This window comes from Eleutherodactylus coqui, chromosome 1 (genome assembly GCF_035609145.1).
Source record: "Eleutherodactylus coqui strain aEleCoq1 chromosome 1, aEleCoq1.hap1, whole genome shotgun sequence".
NCBI lineage: Eukaryota > Metazoa > Chordata > Amphibia > Anura > Eleutherodactylidae > Eleutherodactylus > Eleutherodactylus coqui.
The window spans coordinates 9,763,946-9,780,887 of record NC_089837.1 but is presented as its reverse complement, the minus strand read 5'-3'; the positions used below and the strand labels follow the sequence as shown (position 1 = coordinate 9,780,887).

The 16,942-nt window shown below is 48.4% G+C and overlaps 32 non-coding genes across 32 annotated transcripts; all 32 read left to right on the top strand.

Annotated features, from left to right (window-relative positions):
• Positions 1-15: 15 nt before the first annotated feature.
• On the top strand, positions 16-101 carry TRNAY-GUA (transfer RNA tyrosine (anticodon GUA)). Its single transcript is given in 2 exon segments — positions 16-52; positions 66-101. It is a non-coding gene; the product is annotated as a tRNA-Tyr (tRNA).
• An 873-nt stretch (positions 102-974) lies between these two features.
• TRNAY-GUA (transfer RNA tyrosine (anticodon GUA)) lies at positions 975-1,060 on the top strand. The gene is given in 2 exon segments: positions 975-1,011; positions 1,025-1,060. It is a non-coding gene; the product is annotated as a tRNA-Tyr (tRNA).
• Positions 1,061-1,761: 701 nt separating this feature from the next.
• Positions 1,762-1,834, top strand: TRNAA-AGC (transfer RNA alanine (anticodon AGC)). Its single transcript has one exon. It is a non-coding gene; the product is annotated as a tRNA-Ala (tRNA).
• Positions 1,835-1,934: 100 nt separating this feature from the next.
• TRNAY-GUA (transfer RNA tyrosine (anticodon GUA)) lies at positions 1,935-2,020 on the top strand. Its single transcript is given in 2 exon segments — positions 1,935-1,971; positions 1,985-2,020. It is a non-coding gene; the product is annotated as a tRNA-Tyr (tRNA).
• Positions 2,021-2,721: 701 nt separating this feature from the next.
• On the top strand, positions 2,722-2,794 carry TRNAA-AGC (transfer RNA alanine (anticodon AGC)). The gene has a single exon. It is a non-coding gene; the product is annotated as a tRNA-Ala (tRNA).
• Positions 2,795-2,894: 100 nt separating this feature from the next.
• Positions 2,895-2,980, top strand: TRNAY-GUA (transfer RNA tyrosine (anticodon GUA)). Its single transcript is given in 2 exon segments — positions 2,895-2,931; positions 2,945-2,980. It is a non-coding gene; the product is annotated as a tRNA-Tyr (tRNA).
• Positions 2,981-3,682: 702 nt separating this feature from the next.
• TRNAA-AGC (transfer RNA alanine (anticodon AGC)) lies at positions 3,683-3,755 on the top strand. The gene has a single exon. It is a non-coding gene; the product is annotated as a tRNA-Ala (tRNA).
• Positions 3,756-3,855: 100 nt separating this feature from the next.
• Positions 3,856-3,941, top strand: TRNAY-GUA (transfer RNA tyrosine (anticodon GUA)). Its single transcript is given in 2 exon segments — positions 3,856-3,892; positions 3,906-3,941. It is a non-coding gene; the product is annotated as a tRNA-Tyr (tRNA).
• A 698-nt stretch (positions 3,942-4,639) lies between these two features.
• TRNAA-AGC (transfer RNA alanine (anticodon AGC)) lies at positions 4,640-4,712 on the top strand. The gene has a single exon. It is a non-coding gene; the product is annotated as a tRNA-Ala (tRNA).
• A 100-nt stretch (positions 4,713-4,812) lies between these two features.
• TRNAY-GUA (transfer RNA tyrosine (anticodon GUA)) lies at positions 4,813-4,898 on the top strand. The gene is given in 2 exon segments: positions 4,813-4,849; positions 4,863-4,898. It is a non-coding gene; the product is annotated as a tRNA-Tyr (tRNA).
• Positions 4,899-5,599: 701 nt separating this feature from the next.
• Positions 5,600-5,672, top strand: TRNAA-AGC (transfer RNA alanine (anticodon AGC)). The gene has a single exon. It is a non-coding gene; the product is annotated as a tRNA-Ala (tRNA).
• Positions 5,673-6,560: 888 nt separating this feature from the next.
• TRNAA-AGC (transfer RNA alanine (anticodon AGC)) lies at positions 6,561-6,633 on the top strand. The gene has a single exon. It is a non-coding gene; the product is annotated as a tRNA-Ala (tRNA).
• A 100-nt stretch (positions 6,634-6,733) lies between these two features.
• Positions 6,734-6,819, top strand: TRNAY-GUA (transfer RNA tyrosine (anticodon GUA)). Its single transcript is given in 2 exon segments — positions 6,734-6,770; positions 6,784-6,819. It is a non-coding gene; the product is annotated as a tRNA-Tyr (tRNA).
• Positions 6,820-7,520: 701 nt separating this feature from the next.
• TRNAA-AGC (transfer RNA alanine (anticodon AGC)) lies at positions 7,521-7,593 on the top strand. Its single transcript has one exon. It is a non-coding gene; the product is annotated as a tRNA-Ala (tRNA).
• Positions 7,594-7,693: 100 nt separating this feature from the next.
• Positions 7,694-7,779, top strand: TRNAY-GUA (transfer RNA tyrosine (anticodon GUA)). Its single transcript is given in 2 exon segments — positions 7,694-7,730; positions 7,744-7,779. It is a non-coding gene; the product is annotated as a tRNA-Tyr (tRNA).
• Positions 7,780-8,481: 702 nt separating this feature from the next.
• Positions 8,482-8,554, top strand: TRNAA-AGC (transfer RNA alanine (anticodon AGC)). Its single transcript has one exon. It is a non-coding gene; the product is annotated as a tRNA-Ala (tRNA).
• A 100-nt stretch (positions 8,555-8,654) lies between these two features.
• On the top strand, positions 8,655-8,740 carry TRNAY-GUA (transfer RNA tyrosine (anticodon GUA)). The gene is given in 2 exon segments: positions 8,655-8,691; positions 8,705-8,740. It is a non-coding gene; the product is annotated as a tRNA-Tyr (tRNA).
• A 698-nt stretch (positions 8,741-9,438) lies between these two features.
• On the top strand, positions 9,439-9,511 carry TRNAA-AGC (transfer RNA alanine (anticodon AGC)). Its single transcript has one exon. It is a non-coding gene; the product is annotated as a tRNA-Ala (tRNA).
• A 100-nt stretch (positions 9,512-9,611) lies between these two features.
• Positions 9,612-9,697, top strand: TRNAY-GUA (transfer RNA tyrosine (anticodon GUA)). The gene is given in 2 exon segments: positions 9,612-9,648; positions 9,662-9,697. It is a non-coding gene; the product is annotated as a tRNA-Tyr (tRNA).
• Positions 9,698-10,398: 701 nt separating this feature from the next.
• Positions 10,399-10,471, top strand: TRNAA-AGC (transfer RNA alanine (anticodon AGC)). Its single transcript has one exon. It is a non-coding gene; the product is annotated as a tRNA-Ala (tRNA).
• Positions 10,472-11,358: 887 nt separating this feature from the next.
• On the top strand, positions 11,359-11,431 carry TRNAA-AGC (transfer RNA alanine (anticodon AGC)). Its single transcript has one exon. It is a non-coding gene; the product is annotated as a tRNA-Ala (tRNA).
• Positions 11,432-11,531: 100 nt separating this feature from the next.
• On the top strand, positions 11,532-11,617 carry TRNAY-GUA (transfer RNA tyrosine (anticodon GUA)). Its single transcript is given in 2 exon segments — positions 11,532-11,568; positions 11,582-11,617. It is a non-coding gene; the product is annotated as a tRNA-Tyr (tRNA).
• Positions 11,618-12,319: 702 nt separating this feature from the next.
• On the top strand, positions 12,320-12,392 carry TRNAA-AGC (transfer RNA alanine (anticodon AGC)). Its single transcript has one exon. It is a non-coding gene; the product is annotated as a tRNA-Ala (tRNA).
• Positions 12,393-12,492: 100 nt separating this feature from the next.
• On the top strand, positions 12,493-12,578 carry TRNAY-GUA (transfer RNA tyrosine (anticodon GUA)). The gene is given in 2 exon segments: positions 12,493-12,529; positions 12,543-12,578. It is a non-coding gene; the product is annotated as a tRNA-Tyr (tRNA).
• Positions 12,579-13,280: 702 nt separating this feature from the next.
• On the top strand, positions 13,281-13,353 carry TRNAA-AGC (transfer RNA alanine (anticodon AGC)). Its single transcript has one exon. It is a non-coding gene; the product is annotated as a tRNA-Ala (tRNA).
• A 100-nt stretch (positions 13,354-13,453) lies between these two features.
• TRNAY-GUA (transfer RNA tyrosine (anticodon GUA)) lies at positions 13,454-13,539 on the top strand. Its single transcript is given in 2 exon segments — positions 13,454-13,490; positions 13,504-13,539. It is a non-coding gene; the product is annotated as a tRNA-Tyr (tRNA).
• A 701-nt stretch (positions 13,540-14,240) lies between these two features.
• Positions 14,241-14,313, top strand: TRNAA-AGC (transfer RNA alanine (anticodon AGC)). The gene has a single exon. It is a non-coding gene; the product is annotated as a tRNA-Ala (tRNA).
• Positions 14,314-14,413: 100 nt separating this feature from the next.
• TRNAY-GUA (transfer RNA tyrosine (anticodon GUA)) lies at positions 14,414-14,499 on the top strand. Its single transcript is given in 2 exon segments — positions 14,414-14,450; positions 14,464-14,499. It is a non-coding gene; the product is annotated as a tRNA-Tyr (tRNA).
• A 702-nt stretch (positions 14,500-15,201) lies between these two features.
• TRNAA-AGC (transfer RNA alanine (anticodon AGC)) lies at positions 15,202-15,274 on the top strand. Its single transcript has one exon. It is a non-coding gene; the product is annotated as a tRNA-Ala (tRNA).
• A 100-nt stretch (positions 15,275-15,374) lies between these two features.
• On the top strand, positions 15,375-15,460 carry TRNAY-GUA (transfer RNA tyrosine (anticodon GUA)). Its single transcript is given in 2 exon segments — positions 15,375-15,411; positions 15,425-15,460. It is a non-coding gene; the product is annotated as a tRNA-Tyr (tRNA).
• Positions 15,461-16,162: 702 nt separating this feature from the next.
• TRNAA-AGC (transfer RNA alanine (anticodon AGC)) lies at positions 16,163-16,235 on the top strand. The gene has a single exon. It is a non-coding gene; the product is annotated as a tRNA-Ala (tRNA).
• A 100-nt stretch (positions 16,236-16,335) lies between these two features.
• On the top strand, positions 16,336-16,421 carry TRNAY-GUA (transfer RNA tyrosine (anticodon GUA)). The gene is given in 2 exon segments: positions 16,336-16,372; positions 16,386-16,421. It is a non-coding gene; the product is annotated as a tRNA-Tyr (tRNA).
• The last annotated feature ends 521 nt before the right edge of the window (positions 16,422-16,942 follow it).

Below are 16,942 nucleotides of genomic sequence, written 5' to 3'. Positions count from 1 at the left end.
GCATATCTGGCTAAACCTTCGATAGCTCAGCTGGTAGAGCGGAGGACTGTAGTAGCTAATTAGCAATCCTTAGGTCGCTGGTTCGATTCCGGCTCGAAGGATGCTTTTGAGTGTCCGACAACCTTGCATGCTTCAACTCGGAGGCTCTCTCGCACAGACTTTGCAGCTGCATACCTCCTGGGCGCACTCTTTTTGAGCCTGACCGCACAACCATTGGCCTCTGGAGAGAGTGTTAACAAGAATACTTCAAAACAAGAGAAACAATGCGTTGGCCGGGAATCGAACCCGGGTCAACTGCTTGGAAGGCAGCTATGCTCACCACTATACCACCAACGCCATAGAATTCACACCACTTCTCAATCGTGAAAATGCAACTCTCACCCCTAGTGTGACTAAAGCCAACTCTTCTGCTTCGTTAGTGGCTTGACAACAGTCAGACGGTAATGTGGCTTCTCGTAAGAGAGGTTTAAGCAGCAGCAGAGTGGCGCAGCGGGAGCGTGCTGGGCCCATAACCCAGAGGTCGATGGATCGAAACCATCCTCTGCTAGGCGCAGAGTTTTGTATTTTTCATGCTCCCAGGAAAAAGGTACCCCAAAAATTCACTGTCTCGTTCTTTCAGGCCACCCAAAGCCCAGCAAACTCCACTGTCCTTTATATTTCAAGGCACCAAAAAATCCACACTTTAAAAAAAAAAAAAAAAAAAAAAAAAAGAAACCTTTCTTCTCCCATGGTCAAAACTTGGTTTAGGCATGATAACATGACTGCAGTGTGACCCGAGTGCCAGAAACCAGCAACAGTAGAGGGGGATTAGCTCAAATGGTAGAGCGCTCGCTTAGCATGCGAGAAGTAGCGGGATCGATGCCCGCATCCTCCAAAACTTCCACTTGGCACTACCTTCAAATGAAGGGCCAACTTCTTTTTAGTTGGCACTGACACAAAAACCTAGGAAGCAGCTGCACGCATATCTGGCTAAACCTTCGATAGCTCAGCTGGTAGAGCGGAGGACTGTAGTAGCTAATTAGCAATCCTTAGGTCGCTGGTTCGATTCCGGCTCGAAGGATGCTTTTGAGTGTCCGACAACCTTGCATGCTTCAACTCGGAGGCTCTCTCGCACAGACTTTGCAGCTGCATACCTCCTGGGCGCACTCTTTTTGAGCCTGACCGCACAACCATTGGCCTCTGGAGAGAGTGTTAACAAGAATACTTCAAAACAAGAGAAACAATGCGTTGGCCGGGAATCGAACCCGGGTCAACTGCTTGGAAGGCAGCTATGCTCACCACTATACCACCAACGCCATAGAATTCACACCACTTCTCAATCGTGAAAATGCAACTCTCACCCCTAGTGTGACTAAAGCCAACTCTTCTGCTTCGTTAGTGGCTTGACAACAGTCAGACGGTAATGTGGCTTCTCGTAAGAGAGGTTTAAGCAGCAGCAGAGTGGCGCAGCGGGAGCGTGCTGGGCCCATAACCCAGAGGTCGATGGATCGAAACCATCCTCTGCTAGGCGCAGAGTTTTGTATTTTTCATGCTCCCAGGAAAAAGGTACCCCAAAAATTCACTGTCTCGTTCTTTCAGGCCACCCAAAGCCCAGCAAACTCCACTGTCCTTTATATTTCAAGGCACCAAAAAATCCACACTTTAAAAAAAAAAAAAAAAAAAAAAAAAAAGAAACCTTTCTTCTCCCATGGTCAAAACTTGGTTTAGGCATGATAACATGACTGCGGTGTGACCTGAGTGCCAGAAACCAGCAACAGTAGAGGGGGATTAGCTCAAATGGTAGAGCGCTCGCTTAGCATGCGAGAGGTAGCGGGATCGATGCCCGCATCCTCCAAAACTTCCACTTGGCACTACCTTCAAATGAAGGGCCAACTTCTTTTTAGTTGGCACTGACACAAAAACCTAGGAAGCAGCTGCACGCATATCTGGCTAAACCTTCGATAGCTCAGCTGGTAGAGCGGAGGACTGTAGTAGCTAATTAGCAATCCTTAGGTCGCTGGTTCGATTCCGGCTCGAAGGATGCTTTTGAGTGTCCGACAACCTTGCATGCTTCAACTCGGAGGCTCTCTCGCACAGACTTTGCAGCTGCATACCTCCTGGGCGCACTCTTTTTGAGCCTGACCGCACAACCATTGGCCTCTGGAGAGAGTGTTAACAAGAATACTTCAAAACAAGAGAAACAATGCGTTGGCCGGGAATCGAACCCGGGTCAACTGCTTGGAAGGCAGCTATGCTCACCACTATACCACCAACGCCATAGAATTCACACCACTTCTCAATCGTGAAAATGCAACTCTCACCCCTAGTGTGACTAAAGCCAACTCTTCTGCTTCGTTAGTGGCTTGACAACAGTCAGACGGTAATGTGGCTTCTCGTAAGAGAGGTTTAAGCAGCAGCAGAGTGGCGCAGCGGGAGCGTGCTGGGCCCATAACCCAGAGGTCGATGGATCGAAACCATCCTCTGCTAGGCGCAGAGTTTTGTATTTTTCATGCTCCCAGGAAAAAGGTACCCCAAAAATTCACTGTCTCGTTCTTTCAGGCCACCCAAAGCCCAGCAAACTCCACTGTCCTTTATATTTCAAGGCACCAAAAAATCCACACTTTAAAAAAAAAAAAAAAAAAAAAAAAAAAGAAACCTTTCTTCTCCCATGGTCAAAACTTGGTTTAGGCATGATAACATGACTGCGGTGTGACCCGAGTGCCAGAAACCAGCAACAGTAGAGGGGGATTAGCTCAAATGGTAGAGCGCTCGCTTAGCATGCGAGAGGTAGCGGGATCGATGCCCGCATCCTCCAAAACTTCCACTTGGCACTACCTTCAAATGAAGGGCCAACTTCTTTTTAGTTGGCACTGACACAAAAACCTAGGAAGCAGCTGCACGCATATCTGGCTAAACCTTCGATAGCTCAGCTGGTAGAGCGGAGGACTGTAGTAGCTAATTAGCAATCCTTAGGTCGCTGGTTCGATTCCGGCTCGAAGGATGCTTTTGAGTGTCCGACAACCTTGCATGCTTCAACTCGGAGGCTCTCTCGCACAGACTTTGCAGCTGCATACCTCCTGGGCGCACTCTTTTTGAGCCTGACCGCACAACCATTGGCCTCTGGAGAGAGTGTTAACAAGAATACTTCAAAACAAGAGAAACAATGCGTTGGCCGGGAATCGAACCCGGGTCAACTGCTTGGAAGGCAGCTATGCTCACCACTATACCACCAACGCCATAGAATTCACACCACTTCTCAATCGCGAAAATGCAACTCTCACCCCTAGTGTGACTAAAGCCAACTCTTCTGCTTCGTTAGTGGCTTGACAACAGTCAGACGGTAATGTGGCTTCTCGTAAGAGAGGTTTAAGCAGCAGCAGAGTGGCGCAGCGGGAGCGTGCTGGGCCCATAACCCAGAGGTCGATGGATCGAAACCATCCTCTGCTAGGCGCAGAGTTTTGTATTTTTCATGCTCCCAGGAAAAAGGTACCCCAAAAATTCACTGTCTCGTTCTTTCAGGCCACCCAAAGCCCAGCAAACTCCACTGTCCTTTATATTTCAAGGCACCAAAAAATCCACACTTTAAAAAAAAAAAAAAAAAAAAAAAAAAAAGAAACCTTTCTTCTCCCATGGTCAAAACTTGGTTTAGGCATGATAACATGACTGCGGTGTGACCCGAGTGCCAGAAACCAGCAACAGTAGAGGGGGATTAGCTCAAATGGTAGAGCGCTCGCTTAGCATGCGAGAGGTAGCGGGATCGATGCCCGCATCCTCCAAAACTTCCACTTGGCACTACCTTCAAATGAAGGGCCAACTTCTTTTTAGTTGGCACTGACACAAAAACCTAGGAAGCAGCTGCACGCATATCTGGCTAAACCTTCGATAGCTCAGCTGGTAGAGCGGAGGACTGTAGTAGCTAATTAGCAATCCTTAGGTCGCTGGTTCGATTCCGGCTCGAAGGATGCTTTTGAGTGTCCGACAACCTTGCATGCTTCAACTCGGAGGCTCTCTCGCACAGACTTTGCAGCTGCATACCTCCTGGGCGCACTCTTTTTGAGCCTGACCGCACAACCATTGGCCTCTGGAGAGAGTGTTAACAAGAATACTTCAAAACAAGAGAAACAATGCGTTGGCCGGGAATCGAACCCGGGTCAACTGCTTGGAAGGCAGCTATGCTCACCACTATACCACCAACGCCATAGAATTCACACCACTTCTCAATCGTGAAAATGCAACTCTCACCCCTAGTGTGACTAAAGCCAACTCTTCTGCTTCGTTAGTGGCTTGACAACAGTCAGACGGTAATGTGGCTTCTCGTAAGAGAGGTTTAAGCAGCAGCAGAGTGGCGCAGCGGGAGCGTGCTGGGCCCATAACCCAGAGGTCGATGGATCGAAACCATCCTCTGCTAGGCGCAGAGTTTTGTATTTTTCATGCTCCCAGGAAAAAGGTACCCCAAAAATTCACTGTCTCGTTCTTTCAGGCCACCCAAAGCCCAGCAAACTCCACTGTCCTTTATATTTCAAGGCACCAAAAAATCCACACTTTAAAAAAAAAAAAAAAATAAAAAAAGAAACCTTTCTTCTCCCATGGTCAAAACTTGGTTTAGGCATGATAACATGACTGCGGTGTGACCCGAGTGCCAGAAACCAGCAACAGAAGAGGGGGATTAGCTCAAATGGTAGAGCGCTCGCTTAGCATGCGAGAGGTAGCGGGATCGATGCCCGCATCCTCCAAAACTTCCACTTGGCACTACCTTCAAATGAAGGGCCAACTTCTTTTTAGTTGGCACTGACACAAAAACCTAGGAAGCAGCTGCACGCATATCTGGCTAAACCTTCGATAGCTCAGCTGGTAGAGCGGAGGACTGTAGTAGCTAATTAGCAATCCTTAGGTCGCTGGTTCGATTCCGGCTCGAAGGATGCTTTTGAGTGTCCGACAACCTTGCATGCTTCAACTCGGAGGCTCTCTCGCACAGACTTTGCAGCTGCATACCTCCTGGGCGCACTCTTTTTGAGCCTGACCGCACAACCATTGGCCTCTGGAGAGAGTGTTAACAAGAATACTTCAAAACAAGAGAAACAATGCGTTGGCCGGGAATCGAACCCGGGTCAACTGCTTGGAAGGCAGCTATGCTCACCACTATACCACCAACGCCATAGAATTCACACCACTTCTCAATCGCGAAAATGCAACTCTCACCCCTAGTGTGACTAAAGCCAACTCTTCTGCTTCGTTAGTGGCTTGACAACAGTCAGACGGTAATGTGGCTTCTCGTAAGAGAGGTTTAAGCAGCAGCAGAGTGGCGCAGCGGGAGCGTGCTGGGCCCATAACCCAGAGGTCGATGGATCGAAACCATCCTCTGCTAGGCGCAGAGTTTTGTATTTTTCATGCTCCCAGGAAAAAGGTACCCCAAAAATTCACTGTCTCGTTCTTTCAGGCCACCCAAAGCCCAGCAAACTCCACTGTCCTTTATATTTCAAGGCACCAAAAAATCCACACTTTAAAAAAAAAAAAAAAAAAAAAAAAAAAGAAACCTTTCTTCTCCCATGGTCAAAACTTGGTTTAGGCATGATAACATGACTGCGGTGTGACCCGAGTGCCAGAAACCAGCAACAGTAGAGGGGGATTAGCTCAAATGGTAGAGCGCTCGCTTAGCATGCGAGAGGTAGCGGGATCGATGCCCGCATCCTCCAAAACTTCCACTTGGCACTACCTTCAAATGAAGGGCCAACTTCTTTTTAGTTGGCACTGACACAAAAACCTAGGAAGCAGCTGCACGCATATCTGGCTAAACATTCGATAGCTCAGCTGGTAGAGCGGAGGACTGTAGTAGCTAATTAGCAATCCTTAGGTCGCTGGTTCGATTCCGGCTCGAAGGATGCTTTTGAGTGTCCGACAACCTTGCATGCTTCAACTCGGAGGCTCTCTCGCACAGACTTTGCAGCTGCATACCTCCTGGGCGCACTCTTTTTGAGCCTGACCGCACAACCATTGGCCTCTGGAGAGAGTGTTAACAAGAATACTTCAAAACAAGAGTAACAATGCGTTGGCCGGGAATCGAACCCGGGTCAACTGCTTGGAAGGCAGCTATGCTCACCACTATACCACCAACGCCATAGAATTCACACCACTTCTCAATCGCGAAAATGCAACTCTCACCCCTAGTGTGACTAAAGCCAACTCTTCTGCTTCGTTAGTGGCTTGACAACAGTCAGACGGTAATGTGGCTTCTCGTAAGAGAGGTTTAAGCAGCAGCAGAGTGGCGCAGCGGGAGCGTGCTGGGCCCATAACCCAGAGGTCGATGGATCGAAACCATCCTCTGCTAGGCGCAGAGTTTTGTATTTTTCATGCTCCCAGGAAAAAGGTACCCCAAAAATTCACTGTCTCGTTCTTTCAGGCCACCCAAAGCCCAGCAAACTCCACTGTCCTTTATATTTCAAGGCACCAAAAAATCCACACTTTAAAAAAAAAAAAAAAAAAAAAAAAAAAAGAAACCTTTCTTCTCCCATGGTCAAAACTTGGTTTAGGCATGATAACATGACTGCGGTGTGACCCGAGTGCCAGAAACCAGCAACAGTAGAGGGGGATTAGCTCAAATGGTAGAGCGCTCGCTTAGCATGCGAGAGGTAGCGGGATCGATGCCCGCATCCTCCAAAACTTCCACTTGGCACTACCTTCAAATGAAGGGCCAACTTCTTTTTAGTTGGCACTGACACAAAAACCTAGGAAGCAGCTGCACGCATATCTGGCTAAACCTTCGATAGCTCAGCTGGTAGAGCGGAGGACTGTAGTAGCTAATTAGCAATCCTTAGGTCGCTGGTTCGATTCCGGCTCGAAGGATGCTTTTGAGTGTCCGACAACCTTGCATGCTTCAACTCGGAGGCTCTCTCGCACAGACTTTGCAGCTGCATACCTCCTGGGCGCACTCTTTTTGAGCCTGACCGCACAACCATTGGCCTCTGGAGAGAGTGTTAACAAGAATACTTCAAAACAAGAGAAACAATGCGTTGGCCGGGAATCGAACCCGGGTCAACTGCTTGGAAGGCAGCTATGCTCACCACTATACCACCAACGCCATAGAATTCACACCACTTCTCAATCGTGAAAATGCAACTCTCACCCCTAGTGTGACTAAAGCCAACTCTTCTGCTTCGTTAGTGGCTTGACAACAGTCAGACGGTAATGTGGCTTCTCGTAAGAGAGGTTTAAGCAGCAGCAGAGTGGCGCAGCGGGAGCGTGCTGGGCCCATAACCCAGAGGTCGATGGATCGAAACCATCCTCTGCTAGGCGCAGAGTTTTGTATTTTTCATGCTCCCAGGAAAAAGGTACCCCAAAAATTCACTGTCTCGTTCTTTCAGGCCACCCAAAGCCCAGCAAACTCCACTGTCCTTTATATTTCAAGGCACCAAAAAATCCACACTTTAAAAAAAAAAAAAAAAAAAAAAAAAAAGAAACCTTTCTTCTCCCATGGTCAAAACTTGGTTTAGGCATGATAACATGACTGCGGTGTGACCCGAGTGCCAGAAACCAGCAACAGTAGAGGGGGATTAGCTCAAATGGTAGAGCGCTCGCTTAGCATGCGAGAGGTAGCGGGATCGATGCCCGCATCCTCCAAAACTTCCACTTGGCACTACCTTCAAATGAAGGGCCAACTTCTTTTTAGTTGGCACTGACACAAAAACCTAGGAAGCAGCTGCACGCATATCTGGCTAAACCTTCGATAGCTCAGCTGGTAGAGCGGAGGACTGTAGTAGCTAATTAGCAATCCTTAGGTCGCTGGTTCGATTCCGGCTCGAAGGATGCTTTTGAGTGTCCGACAACCTTGCATGCTTCAACTCGGAGGCTCTCTCGCACAGACTTTGCAGCTGCATACCTCCTGGGCGCACTCTTTTTGAGCCTGACCGCACAACCATTGGCCTCTGGAGAGAGTGTTAACAAGAATACTTCAAAACAAGAGAAACAATGCGTTGGCCGGGAATCGAACCCGGGTCAACTGCTTGGAAGGCAGCTATGCTCACCACTATACCACCAACGCCATAGAATTCACACCACTTCTCAATCGCGAAAATGCAACTCTCACCCCTAGTGTGACTAAAGCCAACTCTTCTGCTTCGTTAGTGGCTTGACAACAGTCAGACGGTAATGTGGCTTCTCGTAAGAGAGGTTTAAGCAGCAGCAGAGTGGCGCAGCGGGAGCGTGCTGGGCCCATAACCCAGAGGTCGATGGATCGAAACCATCCTCTGCTAGGCGCAGAGTTTTGTATTTTTCATGCTCCCAGGAAAAAGGTACCCCAAAAATTCACTGTCTCGTTCTTTCAGGCCACCCAAAGCCCAGCAAACTCCACTGTCCTTTATATTTCAAGGCACCAAAAAATCCACACTTTAAAAAAAAAAAAAAAAAAAAAAAAAAAAGAAACCTTTCTTCTCCCATGGTCAAAACTTGGTTTAGGCATGATAACATGACTGCGGTGTGACCCGAGTGCCAGAAACCAGCAACAGTAGAGGGGGATTAGCTCAAATGGTAGAGCGCTCGCTTAGCATGCGAGAGGTAGCGGGATCGATGCCCGCATCCTCCAAAACTTCCACTTGGCACTACCTTCAAATGAAGGGCCAACTTCTTTTTAGTTGGCACTGACACAAAAACCTAGGAAGCAGCTGCACGCATATCTGGCTAAACCTTCGATAGCTCAGCTGGTAGAGCGGAGGACTGTAGTAGCTAATTAGCAATCCTTAGGTCGCTGGTTCGATTCCGGCTCGAAGGATGCTTTTGAGTGTCCGACAACCTTGCATGCTTCAACTCGGAGGCTCTCTCGCACAGACTTTGCAGCTGCATACCTCCTGGGCGCACTCTTTTTGAGCCTGACCGCACAACCATTGGCCTCTGGAGAGAGTGTTAACAAGAATACTTCAAAACAAGAGAAACAATGCGTTGGCCGGGAATCGAACCCGGGTCAACTGCTTGGAAGGCAGCTATGCTCACCACTATACCACCAACGCCATAGAATTCACACCACTTCTCAATCGTGAAAATGCAACTCTCACCCCTAGTGTGACTAAAGCCAACTCTTCTGCTTCGTTAGTGGCTTGACAACAGTCAGACGGTAATGTGGCTTCTCGTAAGAGAGGTTTAAGCAGCAGCAGAGTGGCGCAGCGGGAGCGTGCTGGGCCCATAACCCAGAGGTCGATGGATCGAAACCATCCTCTGCTAGGCGCAGAGTTTTGTATTTTTCATGCTCCCAGGAAAAAGGTACCCCAAAAATTCACTGTCTCGTTCTTTCAGGCCACCCAAAGCCCAGCAAACTCCACTGTCCTTTATATTTCAAGGCACCAAAAAATCCACACTTTAAAAAAAAAAAAAAAATAAAAAAAGAAACCTTTCTTCTCCCATGGTCAAAACTTGGTTTAGGCATGATAACATGACTGCGGTGTGACCCGAGTGCCAGAAACCAGCAACAGAAGAGGGGGATTAGCTCAAATGGTAGAGCGCTCGCTTAGCATGCGAGAGGTAGCGGGATCGATGCCCGCATCCTCCAAAACTTCCACTTGGCACTACCTTCAAATGAAGGGCCAACTTCTTTTTAGTTGGCACTGACACAAAAACCTAGGAAGCAGCTGCACGCATATCTGGCTAAACCTTCGATAGCTCAGCTGGTAGAGCGGAGGACTGTAGTAGCTAATTAGCAATCCTTAGGTCGCTGGTTCGATTCCGGCTCGAAGGATGCTTTTGAGTGTCCGACAACCTTGCATGCTTCAACTCGGAGGCTCTCTCGCACAGACTTTGCAGCTGCATACCTCCTGGGCGCACTCTTTTTGAGCCTGACCGCACAACCATTGGCCTCTGGAGAGAGTGTTAACAAGAATACTTCAAAACAAGAGAAACAATGCGTTGGCCGGGAATCGAACCCGGGTCAACTGCTTGGAAGGCAGCTATGCTCACCACTATACCACCAACGCCATAGAATTCACACCACTTCTCAATCGCGAAAATGCAACTCTCACCCCTAGTGTGACTAAAGCCAACTCTTCTGCTTCGTTAGTGGCTTGACAACAGTCAGACGGTAATGTGGCTTCTCGTAAGAGAGGTTTAAGCAGCAGCAGAGTGGCGCAGCGGGAGCGTGCTGGGCCCATAACCCAGAGGTCGATGGATCGAAACCATCCTCTGCTAGGCGCAGAGTTTTGTATTTTTCATGCTCCCAGGAAAAAGGTACCCCAAAAATTCACTGTCTCGTTCTTTCAGGCCACCCAAAGCCCAGCAAACTCCACTGTCCTTTATATTTCAAGGCACCAAAAAATCCACACTTTAAAAAAAAAAAAAAAAAAAAAAAAAAAGAAACCTTTCTTCTCCCATGGTCAAAACTTGGTTTAGGCATGATAACATGACTGCGGTGTGACCCGAGTGCCAGAAACCAGCAACAGTAGAGGGGGATTAGCTCAAATGGTAGAGCGCTCGCTTAGCATGCGAGAGGTAGCGGGATCGATGCCCGCATCCTCCAAAACTTCCACTTGGCACTACCTTCAAATGAAGGGCCAACTTCTTTTTAGTTGGCACTGACACAAAAACCTAGGAAGCAGCTGCACGCATATCTGGCTAAACATTCGATAGCTCAGCTGGTAGAGCGGAGGACTGTAGTAGCTAATTAGCAATCCTTAGGTCGCTGGTTCGATTCCGGCTCGAAGGATGCTTTTGAGTGTCCGACAACCTTGCATGCTTCAACTCGGAGGCTCTCTCGCACAGACTTTGCAGCTGCATACCTCCTGGGCGCACTCTTTTTGAGCCTGACCGCACAACCATTGGCCTCTGGAGAGAGTGTTAACAAGAATACTTCAAAACAAGAGTAACAATGCGTTGGCCGGGAATCGAACCCGGGTCAACTGCTTGGAAGGCAGCTATGCTCACCACTATACCACCAACGCCATAGAATTCACACCACTTCTCAATCGCGAAAATGCAACTCTCACCCCTAGTGTGACTAAAGCCAACTCTTCTGCTTCGTTAGTGGCTTGACAACAGTCAGACGGTAATGTGGCTTCTCGTAAGAGAGGTTTAAGCAGCAGCAGAGTGGCGCAGCGGGAGCGTGCTGGGCCCATAACCCAGAGGTCGATGGATCGAAACCATCCTCTGCTAGGCGCAGAGTTTTGTATTTTTCATGCTCCCAGGAAAAAGGTACCCCAAAAATTCACTGTCTCGTTCTTTCAGGCCACCCAAAGCCCAGCAAACTCCACTGTCCTTTATATTTCAAGGCACCAAAAAATCCACACTTTAAAAAAAAAAAAAAAAAAAAAAAAAAAGAAACCTTTCTTCTCCCATGGTCAAAACTTGGTTTAGGCATGATAACATGACTGCGGTGTGACCCGAGTGCCAGAAACCAGCAACAGTAGAGGGGGATTAGCTCAAATGGTAGAGCGCTCGCTTAGCATGCGAGAGGTAGCGGGATCGATGCCCGCATCCTCCAAAACTTCCACTTGGCACTACCTTCAAATGAAGGGCCAACTTCTTTTTAGTTGGCACTGACACAAAAACCTAGGAAGCAGCTGCACGCATATCTGGCTAAACCTTCGATAGCTCAGCTGGTAGAGCGGAGGACTGTAGTAGCTAATTAGCAATCCTTAGGTCGCTGGTTCGATTCCGGCTCGAAGGATGCTTTTGAGTGTCCGACAACCTTGCATGCTTCAACTCGGAGGCTCTCTCGCACAGACTTTGCAGCTGCATACCTCCTGGGCGCACTCTTTTTGAGCCTGACCGCACAACCATTGGCCTCTGGAGAGAGTGTTAACAAGAATACTTCAAAACAAGAGAAACAATGCGTTGGCCGGGAATCGAACCCGGGTCAACTGCTTGGAAGGCAGCTATGCTCACCACTATACCACCAACGCCATAGAATTCACACCACTTCTCAATCGTGAAAATGCAACTCTCACCCCTAGTGTGACTAAAGCCAACTCTTCTGCTTCGTTAGTGGCTTGACAACAGTCAGACGGTAATGTGGCTTCTCGTAAGAGAGGTTTAAGCAGCAGCAGAGTGGCGCAGCGGGAGCGTGCTGGGCCCATAACCCAGAGGTCGATGGATCGAAACCATCCTCTGCTAGGCGCAGAGTTTTGTATTTTTCATGCTCCCAGGAAAAAGGTACCCCAAAAATTCACTGTCTCGTTCTTTCAGGCCACCCAAAGCCCAGCAAACTCCACTGTCCTTTATATTTCAAGGCACCAAAAAATCCACACTTTAAAAAAAAAAAATAAATAAATAAAAAAAGAAACCTTTCTTCTCCCATGGTCAAAACTTGGTTTAGGCATGATAACATGACTGCGGTGTGACCCGAGTGCCAGAAACCAGCAACAGTAGAGGGGGATTAGCTCAAATGGTAGAGCGCTCGCTTAGCATGCGAGAGGTAGCGGGATCGATGCCCGCATCCTCCAAAACTTCCACTTGGCACTACCTTCAAATGAAGGGCCAACTTCTTTTTAGTTGGCACTGACACAAAAACCTAGGAAGCAGCTGCACGCATATCTGGCTAAACCTTCGATAGCTCAGCTGGTAGAGCGGAGGACTGTAGTAGCTAATTAGCAATCCTTAGGTCGCTGGTTCGATTCCGGCTCGAAGGATGCTTTTGAGTGTCCGACAACCTTGCATGCTTCAACTCGGAGGCTCTCTCGCACAGACTTTGCAGCTGCATACCTCCTGGGCGCACTCTTTTTGAGCCTGACCGCACAACCATTGGCCTCTGGAGAGAGTGTTAACAAGAATACTTCAAAACAAGAGAAACAATGCATTGGCCGGGAATCGAACCCGGGTCAACTGCTTGGAAGGCAGCTATGCTCACCACTATACCACCAACGCCATAGAATTCACACCACTTCTCAATCGCGAAAATGCAACTCTCACCCCTAGTGTGACTAAAGCCAACTCTTCTGCTTCGTTAGTGGCTTGACAACAGTCAGACGGTAATGTGGCTTCTCGTAAGAGAGGTTTAAGCAGCAGCAGAGTGGCGCAGCGGGAGCGTGCTGGGCCCATAACCCAGAGGTCGATGGATCGAAACCATCCTCTGCTAGGCGCAGAGTTTTGTATTTTTCATGCTCCCAGGAAAAAGGTACCCCAAAAATTCACTGTCTCGTTCTTTCAGGCCACCCAAAGCCCAGCAAACTCCACTGTCCTTTATATTTCAAGGCACCAAAAAATCCACACTTTAAAAAAAAAAAAAAAAAAAAAAAAAAAAGAAACCTTTCTTCTCCCATGGTCAAAACTTGGTTTAGGCATGATAACATGACTGCGGTGTGACCCGAGTGCCAGAAACCAGCAACAGTAGAGGGGGATTAGCTCAAATGGTAGAGCGCTCGCTTAGCATGCGAGAGGTAGCGGGATCGATGCCCGCATCCTCCAAAACTTCCACTTGGCACTACCTTCAAATGAAGGGCCAACTTCTTTTTAGTTGGCACTGACACAAAAACCTAGGAAGCAGCTGCACGCATATCTGGCTAAACCTTCGATAGCTCAGCTGGTAGAGCGGAGGACTGTAGTAGCTAATTAGCAATCCTTAGGTCGCTGGTTCGATTCCGGCTCGAAGGATGCTTTTGAGTGTCCGACAACCTTGCATGCTTCAACTCGGAGGCTCTCTCGCACAGACTTTGCAGCTGCATACCTCCTGGGCGCACTCTTTTTGAGCCTGACCGCACAACCATTGGCCTCTGGAGAGAGTGTTAACAAGAATACTTCAAAACAAGAGAAACAATGCGTTGGCCGGGAATCGAACCCGGGTCAACTGCTTGGAAGGCAGCTATGCTCACCACTATACCACCAACGCCATAGAATTCACACCACTTCTCAATCGCGAAAATGCAACTCTCACCCCTAGTGTGACTAAAGCCAACTCTTCTGCTTCGTTAGTGGCTTGACAACAGTCAGACGGTAATGTGGCTTCTCGTAAGAGAGGTTTAAGCAGCAGCAGAGTGGCGCAGCGGGAGCGTGCTGGGCCCATAACCCAGAGGTCGATGGATCGAAACCATCCTCTGCTAGGCGCAGAGTTTTGTATTTTTCATGCTCCCAGGAAAAAGGTACCCCAAAAATTCACTGTCTCGTTCTTTCAGGCCACCCAAAGCCCAGCAAACTCCACTGTCCTTTATATTTCAAGGCACCAAAAAATCCACACTTTAAAAAAAAAAAAAAAAAAAAAAAAAAAGAAACCTTTCTTCTCCCATGGTCAAAACTTGGTTTAGGCATGATAACATGACTGCGGTGTGACCCGAGTGCCAGAAACCAGCAACAGTAGAGGGGGATTAGCTCAAATGGTAGAGCGCTCGCTTAGCATGCGAGAGGTAGCGGGATCGATGCCCGCATCCTCCAAAACTTCCACTTGGCACTACCTTCAAATGAAGGGCCAACTTCTTTTTAGTTGGCACTGACACAAAAACCTAGGAAGCAGCTGCACGCATATCTGGCTAAACCTTCGATAGCTCAGCTGGTAGAGCGGAGGACTGTAGTAGCTAATTAGCAATCCTTAGGTCGCTGGTTCGATTCCGGCTCGAAGGATGCTTTTGAGTGTCCGACAACCTTGCATGCTTCAACTCGGAGGCTCTCTCGCACAGACTTTGCAGCTGCATACCTCCTGGGCGCACTCTTTTTGAGCCTGACCGCACAACCATTGGCCTCTGGAGAGAGTGTTAACAAGAATACTTCAAAACAAGAGAAACAATGCGTTGGCCGGGAATCGAACCCGGGTCAACTGCTTGGAAGGCAGCTATGCTCACCACTATACCACCAACGCCATAGAATTCACACCACTTCTCAATCGCGAAAATGCAACTCTCACCCCTAGTGTGACTAAAGCCAACTCTTCTGCTTCGTTAGTGGCTTGACAACAGTCAGACGGTAATGTGGCTTCTCGTAAGAGAGGTTTAAGCAGCAGCAGAGTGGCGCAGCGGGAGCGTGCTGGGCCCATAACCCAGAGGTCGATGGATCGAAACCATCCTCTGCTAGGCGCAGAGTTTTGTATTTTTCATGCTCCCAGGAAAAAGGTACCCCAAAAATTCACTGTCTCGTTCTTTCAGGCCACCCAAAGCCCAGCAAACTCCACTGTCCTTTATATTTCAAGGCACCAAAAAATCCACACTTTAAAAAAAAAAAAAAAAAAAAAAAAAAAAGAAACCTTTCTTCTCCCATGGTCAAAACTTGGTTTAGGCATGATAACATGACTGCGGTGTGACCCGAGTGCCAGAAACCAGCAACAGTAGAGGGGGATTAGCTCAAATGGTAGAGCGCTCGCTTAGCATGCGAGAGGTAGCGGGATCGATGCCCGCATCCTCCAAAACTTCCACTTGGCACTACCTTCAAATGAAGGGCCAACTTCTTTTTAGTTGGCACTGACACAAAAACCTAGGAAGCAGCTGCACGCATATCTGGCTAAACCTTCGATAGCTCAGCTGGTAGAGCGGAGGACTGTAGTAGCTAATTAGCAATCCTTAGGTCGCTGGTTCGATTCCGGCTCGAAGGATGCTTTTGAGTGTCCGACAACCTTGCATGCTTCAACTCGGAGGCTCTCTCGCACAGACTTTGCAGCTGCATACCTCCTGGGCGCACTCTTTTTGAGCCTGACCGCACAACCATTGGCCTCTGGAGAGAGTGTTAACAAGAATACTTCAAAACAAGAGAAACAATGCGGTGGCCGGGAATCGAACCCGGGTCAACTGCTTGGAAGGCAGCTATGCTCACCACTATACCACCAACGCCATAGAATTCACACCACTTCTCAATCGCGAAAATGCAACTCTCACCCCTAGTGTGACTAAAGCCAACTCTTCTGCTTCGTTAGTGGCTTGACAACAGTCAGACGGTAATGTGGCTTCTCGTAAGAGAGGTTTAAGCAGCAGCAGAGTGGCGCAGCGGGAGCGTGCTGGGCCCATAACCCAGAGGTCGATGGATCGAAACCATCCTCTGCTAGGCGCAGAGTTTTGTATTTTTCATGCTCCCAGGAAAAAGGTACCCCAAAAATTCACTGTCTCGTTCTTTCAGGCCACCCAAAGCCCAGCAAACTCCACTGTCCTTTATATTTCAAGGCACCAAAAAATCCACACTTTAAAAAAAAAAAAAAAAAAAAAAAAAAAAGAAACCTTTCTTCTCCCATGGTCAAAACTTGGTTTAGGCATGATAACATGACTGCGGTGTGACCCGAGTGCCAGAAACCAGCAACAGTAGAGGGGGATTAGCTCAAATGGTAGAGCGCTCGCTTAGCATGCGAGAGGTAGCGGGATCGATGCCCGCATCCTCCAAAACTTCCACTTGGCACTACCTTCAAATGAAGGGCCAACTTCTTTTTAGTTGGCACTGACACAAAAACCTAGGAAGCAGCTGCACGCATATCTGGCTAAACCTTCGATAGCTCAGCTGGTAGAGCGGAGGACTGTAGTAGCTAATTAGCAATCCTTAGGTCGCTGGTTCGATTCCGGCTCGAAGGATGCTTTTGAGTGTCCGACAACCTTGCATGCTTCAACTCGGAGGCTCTCTCGCACAGACTTTGCAGCTGCATACCTCCTGGGCGCACTCTTTTTGAGCCTGACCGCACAACCATTGGCCTCTGGAGAGAGTGTTAACAAGAATACTTCAAAACAAGAGTAACAATGCGTTGGCCGGGAATCGAACCCGGGTCAACTGCTTGGAAGGCAGCTATGCTCACCACTATACCACCAACGCCATAGAATTCACACCACTTCTCAATCGTGAAAATGCAACTCTCACCCCTAGTGTGACTAAAGCCAACTCTTCTGCTTCGTTAGTGGCTTGACAACAGTCAGACGGTAATGTGGCTTCTCGTAAGAGAGGTTTAAGCAGCAGCAGAGTGGCGCAGCGGGAGCGTGCTGGGCCCATAACCCAGAGGTCGATGGATCGAAACCATCCTCTGCTAGGCGCAGAGTTTTGTATTTTTCATGCTCCCAGGAAAAAGGTACCCCAAAAATTCACTGTCTCGTTCTTTCAGGCC